This window comes from Anticarsia gemmatalis, chromosome W (assembly GCF_050436995.1).
Source record: "Anticarsia gemmatalis isolate Benzon Research Colony breed Stoneville strain chromosome W, ilAntGemm2 primary, whole genome shotgun sequence".
Lineage (NCBI taxonomy): Eukaryota > Metazoa > Arthropoda > Insecta > Lepidoptera > Erebidae > Anticarsia > Anticarsia gemmatalis.
This window is the reverse complement of record NC_134775.1, coordinates 14296861-14312422: the sequence shown is the minus strand read 5'-3', so window position 1 is coordinate 14312422 and position 15562 is coordinate 14296861. Positions and strand designations below refer to the sequence as shown.

General features: G+C 38.6%; 1 pseudogene; it reads right to left on the bottom strand.

The window, feature by feature from the left end:
- Positions 1 to 13953: 13953 nt before the first annotated feature.
- Positions 13954 to 15215, bottom strand: LOC142986000 (uncharacterized; annotated as a pseudogene).
- Positions 15216 to 15562: the final 347 nt, after the last annotated feature.

Sequence of the window (15562 nt, the reverse complement as noted above, 5' to 3'; positions counted from 1 at the left end):
TTAATACGATTTTTAAAGAAAAAACGATCGCTAAGGAAAATACAAAACTGAAATTTTGCGATTGGGCGACTGTAGGAATTTACAAAAGTAGAAATAGGATGTATGAGCTGTATGCCATAAAACAATACAATTTCAATCCAGGTTTTCTTGAATATGTTAGGAATTATTCAAAAATCTTTAAAAAATCTTGTGCCGCTGCTAAGTCTTTGTATTTAAGCAACAAGATTAAAAATTCCAACAACACAATAAAAACAACTTGGAATATAATCAACAATGAAACAGGACGATCAACACCACCCGATCACGACTTCGAGTTAAATGTTAACAATCGGGTTATTACAGATAGCCTAGGCGTAGCTCAAACATTTAATAATTATTTTTCTGACATACCAGTCATTACGACTAGTTCCTTAAATTCCTCTACCGCTAAAGCAGAATCATAACTTAGGAGCAATGTGAGTCAGTGCAATGTCTCATTTTATTTTAAGTATATTAACCCCTCTGACGTAATCAGAGTATTCAAGTCGCTTAATTCCAAAAATACTGCGGACTTGTGGGGTATTTCTGTAAAGTTACTTGAGAGTATTATCGCTGAAATAGCACCTCATTTAGCTGCAACTTTTAATCGATGTGTAGATGTAGGTGTGTTTCTTAATTTAATGAAGCACAGTAAGATATTTTCTCTGTTTAAAAACGGATGTAAAACTGAGCCCAGTAACTTTAGGCCAATATCCATCTTGCCTGCTATTAGCAAAATATTTGAAAGGGCTATATTAGAGCAACTAGAAAGCCATTTCCGTTTGTATAATTTACTCCACAGCAAACAGTTTGGCTTTACAAAGGGTCGATCTACCATCGATGCAGGGGTCACACTTATTTGACATATTTTCGATGCTTGGGAGATGTCGCAGTATGCTATTGGGGTATTTTGCGATCTCTTCAAAGCGTTCGATTGTGTTGACCACAATACTCTTTTATATAAACTTAAGTACTATGGAATTGGGGATGTGGCACTTGACTTACTTGCATCCTACTTGTCTGAGAGAGTGCATTATACAGACATAAATGGGTCAAGATCCACTGGGTCTGCGGTTAGTCTCGGGGTACCACAGGGCTCTATCCTTGGTCCGTTCCTTTTTCTGGTTTATATTAATGATTTGCCACATCAGGTACAGGATCTGTGTGATATCGTACTATTTGCTGATGATACGTCGCTTATATTTAAAGTAGATCGTAAGAAAACTGATTTTGACGATGTAAATGGTGCTCTTACACAGGTTCTCAATTGGTTTACAGCCAACAATTTGTTGTTAAATTCTAAGAAAACTAAATGCATTAGATTTACCATGCCCAACGCTAGGAATCTAAGTACGAACGTAGTTCTAAATGGTGAGGTATTAGACATGGTCAATTCCGCAACCTTCCTAGGTGTAGATTTAGATAATAAGCTTTAATGGGGCACCCAAATAACAAAGCTCGCGGGCAGGCTCAGCTCCGCAGCCTATGCAATAAGAAAAGTAAGACAGTTTGCTGGTGTAATTGCGGCAAGACTGGTTTACTTTGGGTATTTTCACAGCGTTTTGTCCTACGGTATTCTACTTTGGGGCAAGGCGGCTGATATAAACTCAATTTTCGTAATTCAAAAAAGAGCAAATCACGCTATTTACGGCTTAGGAGCGCGGGACTCTCTGCGGGAGGTATTTGGGAAAACAGGTATACTGACGGTAGCAACACAGTACATTTTTGCGAATTTGATGTTCATCAAACAAAACATCAATTCGTTTGCTAAGAATAGTGACATTCATAACATGATTGATTGCAAAAAGTACACAACTTATTTGCAGGTCTTGGTGTTCGGTTGTATAACAAACTCCCTAGCAGTGTTATGGATCTTCCCCAACAAAAATTCAAAGTAGTTGTAAAAGATCATCTTATTAAAAGGGGTTATTATAAGGTTGACGATTACTTAATGGATAAGAAAACATGGGATTAGTTAGATAGTTAGATTATGCCTGCCTCCGTGGCGCAGTGGTTTAGGTCACCACGCCGATACCACTGCATCGTGGGTTCGATTCCCACACGGAGCAATTATTTGTGCGATCCACAAATAATGGTTTCGGGTCTGGTTGTGCTTTGTGTCCGTTGTTTGTATGTTTGTAAAAGTCCCCGCGACACAAGAGCAATTCTTAGTGCGGGAGTTGTCTTTAAAAAAAAAAAAAAATAATAATAAAAAAAAAAAAAAAAAAAAAAACAAAAAAGTTACGCGTTCTACACAAATGAAGATTAAATATCTATATATTTATATATTATACATTCATACTTCAATACTACATCAACTCTGTAACAGAGAGGTATTGCACGAGTCTCAGTGGTATTCATTATCTTTTTTTCATTGAAATGGTGGGCTCCCATGCCAAGGTTCGTCATGCTCACTAAAATGTCATTGCTTGCGGCGGCGTCGTGTGCCGGGTCAACCCCTTCCCTCTAATATGTGCGAATGGTCGTCCTGGGTGTGATGACTGCCATAATTTTAAAGTAACTACGTTTCAATAACTGTACTTCCTTTACCACAGTATGCTCTTGAAATGCCTCTTATGATTTAATTACTTATATTACTATGTGGGTAGATGCTCCCATCATGCTTCCAATACTATTTATATCTTGTTTTTTATCACCTTAATATATTGATTTAATTTAATTTATGTTATGACCAAAGTGTGTTCGGTAGTGTTGGTAGGTAGCAGCTACTTACATCATCAATGTTTTATACCAGCATAAATATTGTTAAAATCATTTGGCGATTAAAAAGAGTGGCCAGGAGTTTCTTGCCAGCTCTTCTCATTGGCCCTACCTTCCGAACTGGCGGTAAATTCACTCTCTGTATCATTGACTGTCATAAGTGTCAGCACTTGACCTAAATGAATAAATGATTTGATTTTGATTTTGATCTCCGTGGGAGTTTTAGGAATAGGGAAATTTAAAACTGCTTTAATTTTATCGTGGTTTGGTTTGAGTCCATCTTTAGAAAGAGTGTGCCCTAAGTAAAGTACTTCTTTTCTTAAAAACTCGCACTTATCTAATGTAACTTTTAAGTTTGTCTGTCTAAGTCTGTCGAATATTTTTCTGAGCTTTTCTATGTGAATTATTGAAGCTATTAGAAAAGACTAAGATGTCATCTAAATAGACTAGACAATGCATTCCTTGTAGTCCTTTAAGAACATTGTCCATAGCTCGTTGAAATGTAGCCGGAGCTGTCTTTAAACCAAAGGGCATTCTTTTAAATTCATAGTGACCAGATTGGGTTGTAAAGGCTGTTTTCTGTCTATCAGAAGGCTCTACTTCTATTTGATGATAGCACTAGCAAGATCTAGCGTAGTAAAATACGGAGCTTTACCTTATTTGTCGAAAAGATCTGTAATATTTGGGAGAGGATACTTATCATCGACCGTAATTTCGTTTAAACGTCTGTAATCTAACCATTCGGTATTTTTGTTCACTTGAAGCGTCTAATTTTTTAGGGACAAGATGTACAGGGGCACTCCAAGGGGAATGTGATTCAGTTATTACATTGTTATCTAATAATTTCTGGACTTGTTTCCTAATTTCTTCGTTTTCTGTTGGAGGTTGTCTATAAGGTCTTATATACATATATAGGGTCCTCGTTGCTTGTGCGTATTTTATGTTTTACTTGGTTGGTAAAAGACAAGGGGATTTCTTCGCAATAAAATACATATGTCTTTATATTCTAGACATAGGTTTTGAATACAGGTTCTCTCTTCGTTATTTAAATGTTCTAAACGAATGAAAATGTTCTTGCTTAAATTAGCTTCTAATATTGAATTTGTTTGGCTATAATTTAAGTTATGATTTGTCGTAGTTACTTTAAATGGTTCCGTTAATGGGTGGACTAACAATGGTTTCTCTAGTGTTATCAGAACGTCTTTGTTATTAAGGTTTTGTATGATTGTTTCTGCATAAAAATCTTTACATGTTATCACTGCGTCTCGTGTTCGAACGACTGAACATAATTCCGTAAATGGGATAATAGCTTCGCCATTCTCTATTGTTGTAGGTAATTTTACTTTGACTTCAGAACGCCTGGGAATATTTATTTTAAAGTTTTCATAATAAAGAATTGGTATTTCGGTGGTATTTGTTCGTAATATTTGGTTTTTCATGTCAATGTTAGCGTCTAATTGTTTTAGCAAATCTATGCCTATTAGGCCGTCATAGTCTTTGTCAACTTTATAAACGAAAAACTTATGAGTAAGATCTGTTTGAAAGGTTTTCGTAAGCGGTACATTTGCTACTTCCGTGTGTTGGCTACAACCATGTGTGCTAACTACTTGGAAAGGCTCTTCATACGTATTATAAGGAAAATATTCGTTTATTTTTTCCGGATTTATGAAAGAACGCGTACTGCCAGTATCGATCATGAAAATAGCGTCTAGTTCTGGTATTTCGATATGAGGTAGTCTATGAGCATGTGAATAGTTTAAATTGATTATTTCCGGTGATCGTTCGGTGAGGCTTCTACGGTAAAATTTTCGTCATTTTCCTCAGACTTTACGTAACTTTCGTACATTTCCTGATTATCCATATCTATACATTCGTTATATGTTTCATAATCCTCATATTCGTCTATGTTATTTTGTTTTACTGCCGTTCGCATGGAGACATCCGTGTTAGGCTTAGGTGTTGTATTTTGCGGGAAACGATTCTGATTTAATTGATTTGGTATTCCGAATTTAAATTGCTGATTGGGATTTTGTTTGAAAAATCCACTTTGTTTATAATTATTAACTGCTCTAGGCAATTGTTGTTGCGGGTGACGGAATTGATTAGGTTGTCCTAACTTGTTAGGCTGAGGGAATCTCATTTGGTTATTAACGGGATTTCTATTAAATAGATTAGGGAATGTTTTATGCTGAGAGTTTTGTGGGATATTATTATTAATGGCGAATTTAAATTGACTTTGTGGCGTTGGTATGATAGGTTTAGATTGCAATGGTTTATGGTTCGATTTATTTTTAGATTGATATTGCGTTTGGAAATTGACCTCCTCTGTTACGACACTTAGTGCACTTTCCACCGAGGTGCATTTGTTCAATCTTACGAATCGAAGCATTTCCTCAGGTAAGTTATATAAAAATACGTTTAACGCGGTATTGTTGTATATAATGTACTTAGCTGCTTTGATGCCTTCGTCAGTTAAAAGGTTGACTTTAGATATTAAGGATGATCCTACCTACTATTTCAAATTTCAAAGACAGTATACACTGAGACGCTAGTTACAGCATACCATGGAATTGTTGCCTCTATTCTCCGTTACGGCATCATTTTTTGGGGACAATCGACCAATAGAGAGCTAATATTTAAGATGCAGAAAAGATGTTTAAGGGCAATGTGCAATTTAAAATCAACAGACAGTTGTGTTCCTTTGTTCAAAAAACTTAAATTGTTAACTCTACCATGTTTATATATTCTAGAGACAGCACTTTTTGTAAAAACTAACACACATTTATTTAAAAAGAAATCAGAAGTTAACAAAAACCCAATACGCTCTCAATATTCAAATAAACTGTGTAGTATACAGTGCAGGACTTCACTTCTAAAAAAAAGCTTTTTTGGTATTGCTCCTCAAATTTATAATAAATTCCACAACCAATAAAAGTGTTGCCTCTAAAAAAATTTAAAAAGTCTTTTCATGACTTTTTATTAAATAAATGTTATTACACCATTGATGAATTTCTAAATGATAAAATGATGTAAACTTAAGGATTTCTATTCATCAACCACTGTCACTAATATAGGCACCTGTACCTACCCTATAGTAAATATTTTATTGTCATTGTTAACACATAAATTATTTATTTATATATAAATAATATTTACTATAATTCAGTTTAATATGTTATGTCTAAAATAATTTCATTTTAAAGATTTGTGTGTCAATTATGACAAAACATAGCGGACTATTTACATGTAAGATCATATATAAAATACCTATGTTTGACAAATAAACAATTTTGATTTGATTTGATCTTATATTCTGGATTCTATGACAGAACTCAATATACGTTTCTCCTTGTTTTATTTTAAGATTCTCTAATTCTATGGCAATACAGGCTTCAGTGCGTGGATCGCACTTCTCCCATGAGAACACATTTTCTCTTTCACTAATTAATATGGCCGCTTTGCCTACTAATCTGCTGGTAATGCAGTGATATAAATAGATATCTTGAGCGGGATTGTTTTCCCCTCTAAATGACTTAATTACATATTCACATTTTTTTATTAATAAGTTTAACAATTTCCCGTCGCCATCAAAACGTGGGATAATCGCTTCAATTTCCTTAGGAATAAGTTGAATTGTATTTGTTGGCTCATTTGTTGCCATTTTTACAAATATATATTATTTTTAAGGGTAAAGATTAATAAAGTATATTCGGCGATTTTTGTCCGATATATACGCTTAAACTATGTGTAGATTCGGCTATGTTTGTCCGAAAAGACACGTTCCTATACTAATTGTAGATTGCGCGATTTTTGTCGAAAAATACAAGTAAATACTATAACTAATTGTAGATTTCGCGATTTTTGTCGAAAAATACAAGTGAAAACTATAACTAATCGTAGATTCCGCGATTTTGACCGAAAATACGAGTAAGTTTTTTAAAAGAGAGAGAGGCCGCACCCTCGATTGTGTGCAACTAACAAACCATCGTCTAGGTAAGAGGTCACCTAGAGTGTTGCCGTTGGGTTGTTATGTCCGACTCATCGGCATGTGGAACAATATTTTGTGCTTCGGGCACGATTTGTGATGAGGGCCCTTGTTATGAGGACACATGTTGCGGTTTAGAGGGTATGCCCGCCCTTCTATCGGAATTTGCACATAGCCCCGCACTCCACCCTGGGTGCTGGTGTATGCATAATGCGCATACGCACCACTCCCATCGTCGTGAGCCGGGGCGATCACATAACGATTCTGATAAGTGTGTTACAGTAGGGAATTACATACAAATAATACTGATGAGCTCGAGTTGATACGGTGACGACCCGTTTCCGAGTTGATACGTGTGCGTGAGTCGGTCGCTTCACAATCAGAATTGCTTAAGATAGTTAATTCTAGCAAAATCAATCATTATTTTATGTTTCACAGCACTTTTAGAAATGAATAAATGTTTGAATATTATGAATCTTCAAACCTGTATAACTCGGTTCAAAGCGATCCTACTGGTTTCGTGCCATACTAACTATTGCTTCAAATGGCTAGTTCTATCGATATATACCCCGGATGATTTCCTTTTTGAATAGCTTCAACCTTGGCTGGTAGTGGCTTAGTGCCCTGAGCGGAGATTCAGTAGCCAAGAAATGCTACCTCATTAACACCAAAAACACACTTATTGACGTTGATTACCATGCCATATTCCTACAACCTGGTGAACAGCTGGTGCAGGTGCTGTCGATGAAGGGTCTCATTTGGAGAATGGACCAAAAAATCGTCGATATATGGGTAAACGAAATCCAGCCCCCAAAGCATATCGTCCACGAAACGCTGAAAAGTTTGTCCGGCATTACGAAGACCAAACGTCATGTAAGGAAATTCGTATAGACCGAACGGCGTAGTGACTGCGGTCTTCGGAATGTCATCCTCATGCACGGGAATTTGGTTAAAACTTTTAACCAGGTCTATTGTGGAGAACACCTTGGATCCAGCTCAATTGTGGGCAAAATCATGAATATGCCTGATTGGATATTTATCAGGAACGGTGCGGGCATTTAGCATACGGTAGTCTCCGCACGGACGCCAGCTGTTGTCATTTTTTGGTGCGAGGTGAAGAGATGATGACCACGGAGACTCAGAAGGCCGACAGGTACCTACCTTTAACATACCTTCAAACTCAGCTTTGGCTATCTTTAACTTGTCCGGTGCCAACCTACGTGGAGTCGATGATACTGGTGGCCCAGGTGTGGTGCGTATATGATGTTGTGTATTATGTCTGGTGTTGCGATGTATGCCAGATGGATTAACAATTTCATGATATTTTGAAAGAACATCATGATATACTGAGTTACCTACGATAGTTTTTATTGATAAAATATTTTCAGTAGCTAATGCAGGCAAACCCAAGGCGCAAAGTGTAGTGCTGGCGTCAATAAGGCGTTTATTGCGGATGTCCACAGTAAGATTAAAATGAAATAAAAAATCAACGCCAATAATCGCCTTAGTGACGTCTTCCACAATAAATCGCCAGGTGAAATCGCGACGCAAACCTAGGTTTAAGTTTAAGTGTATAAAACCGTATGTATTAATCGTCGACCCGTTTGCTGCAGTTAACTCAATATTCGTTTTATGCCGATTTCCACATAATGCAGCTTTTGGAAAAACACATACATCGCTACCCGTATCAATTAAAAAATTTACTTGTGTACGTTTGTCGGTAACGAATAAGCGACCCACATCTGGACAGCCGTCGGCCGCCATAACCGACTACCCGCGTCGTTTCCCGAAAAGTCACACGGTTTTAAACATTTACTGGCCCTATTACCGAACCTATAATGGTACCAACACAGTGGGTACTTTTTTATGCTCTGAAGCCGATCTTGACCTCGTGCGGTGAGGAGAGTGGTGATGTGCTGAACCGTGCGGTTGTCGCCTCGACCTACTGCGGGATGATGCACGATGTGGTAACTGTGCTCGTTGCTCGTCGACCTTGAGAGCCAGGCGTTCCACTGTCTTCCTCAATGCAGCTATTTCAGAGCTGATGTCGCTGCGGCCGCTCGTCGACATTGCTGCCACGTTGCACGGCGTAACGATGTCATGCACATTGTCAGCTAGGTCAGCCAATTGCTCCAATGAAAGTGTTGGCTGTGAGGCAACCAGCGTCTGGATGTTGCTGGGTAGGCGCTGGCTCCAGATCGTCTTCACAAAGTCTGCCGGGACAGATGGTCCAGCCAAATCCTGCAAATGGCGCAGGAACTGTGCCCAACTAGCACACAAGCTGCTTATACAGTCGTTATACAGCCTGATAGTTGCATAAGAGTCGTTCAAAGGCTGTACAATTTTCTATAAGTTGTATGCTAGCTATTTAAAAAACCCTTTAACAGCTAGGCGGGACAGTAGCCGTTTAGTAGGAAACTAATGACTTATAGTGATATATGAGCATGTAATTGCATCGCTAGACAGCCTAGGGAAGTATAATTGAGTTAATGGAATCTTTTATAACACCGATAAATGTATAAGGGGACTTTAGGAGATAAAGGAGTTTAAACGGAGTTATGCGTTGCGTTTATAGCGCTCAAGAGCGTAACTAAGCTTTTTCTAATGCCTTAGGTTCTATAACAGATTTTTTTAAGGCTAGTGTATTACTCATCTATAAAAGAGTTGCGTAGGTTTTTAATAGCGCCTTGAGCGTTATATCAGATATTTATATGACTTCTGTACGGCAAATAAATGTATAAGGTATCATTCGAAACATTTTTACAGCCATGGGGATTACAGAATTATCTTAAAGCACCTAAAGCGCTTTAATAGCATGAACTAACGCTCTTATAACTATACATCTATAACCGAGTAATATACCTTTATACTAAAGCTTAAAATTATTATCATAATATACAGGGTGTAAACGACGGTTAACCGAAAACTTCAGTGTTAATTTTGTGACACTAAATGCGCGAAATTTACTTCAACCATTTTTCTCGGAAATGATTGGTTCCCGAGTTAGTCATTTTTGAGCATTCAATGTATAGTGAACAACGCGATATATCTCCGCGCATGCTTACGAAATTTCTGGCGGTGGCGGCCCGCTGAGCGACGGCATGTCGCGACGCGTCGTAGGTACGTACGCGTACCACCACGTCTATGCGCTCACTAGTATGCAACGCTATCATTAGATAACAATCTTATGTATCGTTTATGGTATCGTAAGTACGCCCGTATGTTACAATAGCTCATAGTAAAATTGTAAGTAGGTAGGTACCTACTTGGCTTACATGAAATCAAACAATAATAGCAAAATGTAACCAATAATAAGAAAGTGCTAAAACGAATTGTTATCAATGTCTATCAACACGCAATTACCTGGTGTATGGCGAGAGTTTGAGTAGGTACCTTTGGATCCGGACGTACAGGTGCAGAGCACGCCGTGCACTTCCACGTGCTTCACCATACATAGCACATCAACATTTCTTCCTATTTACGAACACAACTGCACTTCGAAAACAATAACAACAAAAATATTAACAATAAAAACACTAACAACTCAAAACCGAAACAATAACAAGTAATAATAAACAACAGTTCACACACGACACGACGAATAGGACATAACGAACGACACCGGTGAAGAACTTCCGTCTTCCGTGAGCGAATTGCTCGAACTATCAATCACAGAAAGCCGCCGGTGCCTCTCCGCTCACTCGCGCCGCCCCTCGCCCGCGCCACCCGCTCCCTCCGCGCCGTCCGCGCGCGCGCCGCCGATTTGGTGACGAGCGACGAGTTAGGATCCCAGAGAAAGATTAGATTGAATAAAATATTGATGTGGCATTACTATTTTTACTTGTCACAGTTGTTACTCGTTGCATTGTAGTTTTATTCAAACACCGAATAACATTACAAACATTATTGATGTAAGTTTAAAATACCAACTTTGATATTTATAACATATAATCAGATTAAAGTAAATAAAATAAACACGAACCGTTTATTTAATTAAACCATAAAAAATGTAGGTACGAGGCTGACAGCTGTGTGCGTAATCGTGTCTGTGTGGCGCGCGTAGGTACGTCGACCGTCGCGGCCGGCCGCCGCCGGCGCGGTGTCGTTGGCCGCGCGCGAACAGCTGATAGCGAATTTATACGTTGTTTTAATCCACTGCTGTTTTTTGTGAAAAACAGTAATATGACGGATTTTTTCTCATATTCATGTTGCATTGTGTAGTATTAACGAAATAATACCGAAAAAAAATAAAAAAAGCGATGAAAATTTTCAACGCCATAAGCACCAGAATCATGTCTAAAATCATTTTTTTTCGTTTTCGGTAACCTGTCTGTTACAACCTGTATACATAGATGCAGTGGTGGTTCAGTCTGTCAACTGTTTTCAAAGAATCATACTATAAATTGTATAATTAATTGTAATATTCAACGACTGACCCCTAAAAGTACGAGTAAATTAAATGCTGGTGTGCGACCAAAACAATTATATTAAAGCACTCCTATGCCACAACTGCAAAACCTTGAGGTCTACAACAGCAAACACTAGAGCCTTTGTACAGCCTAAGCCGCTACAGCTGATGTAACCAACTCTGAGAGCTGCTTAATCGAGACGCCATTACAGCATTTGGTAAACATTTTTTTGAGGTTATTACGATCTTTTGAAGATCATATAAATCTGTAGCCTGGTAACGTTAACATAATTAAAATCATTTTTTGTTACCTATAACCCTAATTAAACTATCTGTAACCCTCAAAGTCTTATTTATGTTCAAAACACAATTTCCAAATCCACATATCTATATAATTTTTGCATTTAAAACTGAATATTTTGAGGGCGCATGAAAATAATAAATAAATAAAGAACAATGGCAAAAAAATCACTTATATTTTTTGAGCGTCTTCGAATCTCAATATTACCAATGTACTTTATTAATTATCGTATGAATTTCAGGAATATCATTTTTACCTCTGAAAGCGACATTTAATAGATTAAACAAAAAGTAAAAAATTGACTATCTAAGAATGATTCTCCATTTCCTTTAGATTAAAAATGTTGCCATTAGGTACTTTGTTGTTTATTAAGTAGATTTATGTTGTCTTTGTCTATTTCATTGTTTAAATAACTAAATAGTCTTCAACGTGAAATATATTGTTATGACAAATTATTAAAAACAGTTACTAATAAACTGAAAACTTTTCATTTATTTTGCTCATACAAAGATATATTTACAGTCAACAGAGATATTTTAGTAGTATTATCTTTTTAAAGTATGGCAACTATATATTGTCTACTTTGGTTCGTTTTGATTGTTTGTCGTTGACGTTTGGTGATTTTCGGCATTGACGTGTTGTTGTGTTTTTCGATTACTATTGCTTTTTCGTACCTATTTTCAAACAACTCTGACTTACTGAGGATTTCTGCTCTATTTGTCAACCCTGCATCTCTAACGGATTTCGATTTGGATTGCATCTACATGACTTCTACTGATTCATCATGGACGTTTCCCTTGCTTTTTGGATTTTGTGAACTAGTATAATACTTCTTCAAGTATGGGAAGTCGTGTCAGACTGACTCGAATTCTGTGCGTGAATTGTAACATAGAATAGCTTCCGCTGATACCCTGCTTTAGAACAAAATACAAGAGTTGCCACATTGCTGATTAGCTGGGTTTATCGAATAACATATCTCACGAAAATAGGTTGTCCGGTGGATAGACATACTCGTACAATAGGCTGCTGTGCTGACTTTAGTCTGGTACTTAGGATAGCCCAGGCATCAAGATAATGTACCAACTGAATTTTAAAATGACATTATAATCAGAGATGTGTATGAAAGAAATAAATAATGTATAACCTTTTCATTTTTTATTTACCTTTGTTGTTACAACCAAGCTGATTTATACTATCTGATAACTTAAATACCCCATAAAACAGTTTGTTTTATAATATAACAGTCTAGTTGTAGGAACAATGACTCAATTAAAATATGCCGGAGTGAAGTTGGCTACAAATGGTTTATCAGCAGCTATCGGCTCTTTATCTCTTTATTAACGCAAAGAATTGGAAATGTAGACATAAGACCCAGAGGTTACCATACGGAAATCTCTGGGTACATATTAGTTTTGGGGCTATACCTGCTCGAAAGGTTAAGGCAGTCAACTTCACTACGATGACGATAGTAATACAGGGTGTAATTGACAGCTAACGGTCAATTATAACATTTTAATGAAGTGATGATGACATAACCTATAAAAATATAAACTCAAATTACTCAGGATCTCCGGCGCGCCTAATGAACATATTTATATATTTAGAGTCGGGAATTAATGCTGCATATTATAACATTTGTTTTATTTGAAGACGCAACATTTTAAAATTAGTGATTATGATGTATGAGATTTTGCCATTGTTCTTTAACCCATTACTGTCCCACTGCTGGGCAAGGGTCTCCTCCCGTAATGAGGGAGGGATTAGGCCTTGAGTCCACCACGCTGGCCAAGTGCGGGTTGGGGACTTTGCATGCCCTCAATAAATGTATTAAACAAATTTTAGGCATGCAAGGTTTCCTCACGATGTTTTCCTTCACCGTTGGAGCATGTGATAATTATTTCTAATACACACATAACTTCGAAAAGTCATTGGTGTGTTGCCTCGGGTTCGAACCTGCGACCACTTGCGTGGGAGGTAACAACTTATACCACTAGGCTAGTACAAGAGCCGGTTAGCGCCACGAGACTTCGAAAAAGCTCTTGTAGCGCGATTATACCACCTTCATCTTATTTTACCGCTACTGTGTAACTGTAATAAATGTTAACGCTTTAAATTAGTAATATGGTCGGTAGGTCGGTAGGTCGGTAGTCGGTAGCGCCCCTGTGGCGCGGTCGGTAGTATATGCGACTGCGGTGCGAGAGGTCTCGGGTTCGAATCCTGGGTCGGGCCAAAAAGTCTTTTCTGAGATTTTCTGTTAAGAATTTCTTAGAGATTGCCCGGAGTTAGGAAGTTGAGGTCGAAGACCTCCGTGCCTCGGAGAGCACGTAAAGCCGTCGGTCCTGCGCCTGACCTCTCACTGGTCGTGTCGGTTATCCATCCCACCACACTATGAGAGTGATGGAATATTTTTTTATTTTTTATTTATTCATTTATTTCAGGCAACTGAGGCCCATAGAAAATACAATAAACAAATTAAAAATATAAATATACTAATACATACATAATTAATATAACTTATAATTATACACGATTACTATTATTGTGCAGCGTCGGCGTCGTGTATCGCGCAGTATCGGGTATCCGGCCACGGAATCGCCGGAAAACAACACCTTTCGGCCAAAATTCTGGCTCCATGAACTTTGTGAGATGCTCAGTTGGCACTCTCACCACGAAGGCATTAAAACCCACATTGTGACGTGATTCCAACCTCTGAACTCTCAAAGTCCACTTCGTTTTCGTCTGTATGTACTCTACAATCTCTTCAACCTTTGTAGAGTAATGCAGTCTGGACACGTACAGCGGCGTCACTGGTACAGCGGGACGCAGCAAGAAATTCGGTCCGGTCGGTCCAGTGCCGCACTTGTTTTGGTTCGGCTTCTTTTTCTTCTTCTGTACCATGATGAAGCCATCCTTGTCGGCCTGTTCCTTCGGTTGCTCTGTGTTGTCCTTCTGGGTGGATAGGCAGCTCTTCTGTTTACCCCCTTTTATAATTTGTCGCTTTGTCTGCACTGCAGGTGTTTTCTTAGCGACTATATCGGCGTAGGCACGTGCAGGGGTCGTTGTACCTACGCGTGATGTCACAGTGGCCGGTGTAGAGGCGCATGCGATGACGGCGGCGAGCAAAGCTTCGTCAGCGATATCGGCAGCTGGTGACGCACTTGAGTTCGCCGATGCAAAACTGCTTATGGAGGCAGTCTGCGGTCCGCGGCAAGTGTTCACCTTTGAGGCCTCTGGTGACCTAATTACTGAACCAACGTTGTGCAATGATGTAATTTCTGCACGCAGCTCAGCAATGATAGTGTCTGAGGCCTCTAGTCTGGACTGCATCTTAGTCATCTCAGCTTTTAATGACGTGATGTCCTTCAGCAGTCTAGTTACATCGACGTGATCGAACGTGACGGGAGGCAGTTTACTTAGCTCTTTCGCCACGAAGTCAGGCACGTCGTCTGGGTCGGTCTTCTTCAACATATCAATTATATCTTGAAGACTCTTCTCGGAGCCCTCTCTGCGACGAGACGGCATCTGGTCCAGTTTTCCAAGAGACTGGAACAGTAGCAGCTTTGCGCTGCTGACATCTTCCTCCTTGAAGTTGGATCGGCATATTTGCAATATGCTCACCTCATCCATGTAATCAATTGCATGGACAAGGAACGCCAATAATTCGTTCAATATGAGTTTTTTCGAACTCATAATGTCACCGTGCAGCGGCTATGGCCGCGCCAAACGCGAATAAAATAATTCGTGCCGTGTACAGTGGATACACGTCCGTAGTCGAGCGCGCATCACACTCTACCTGTGTATTGTGCACACACTTGGACACTATAAACAAAGTCCTGCACAGATGGACCGCCGTAGCCGTATATCGGATAGGAGGACATTATTATTATTATTATTATTATACTACGTACTATTATTATAATTACTATTTACGACCACTGTAGATCCAATGTCGAGCTATAAGCTGGACAGTATGGGCCTATTTGACGCTACAAGAGATTTGTAGCCGCTTATAGAACCACTATACTTCTTACTAAGGAGCCCAAAGCCGTTATATATTTCTTTATCCGGTCATTGTGCAGCTTCTTATAGCGCTTGTGTGCTAGTTGGGTGATGGCTTCCGGTCTCCGAG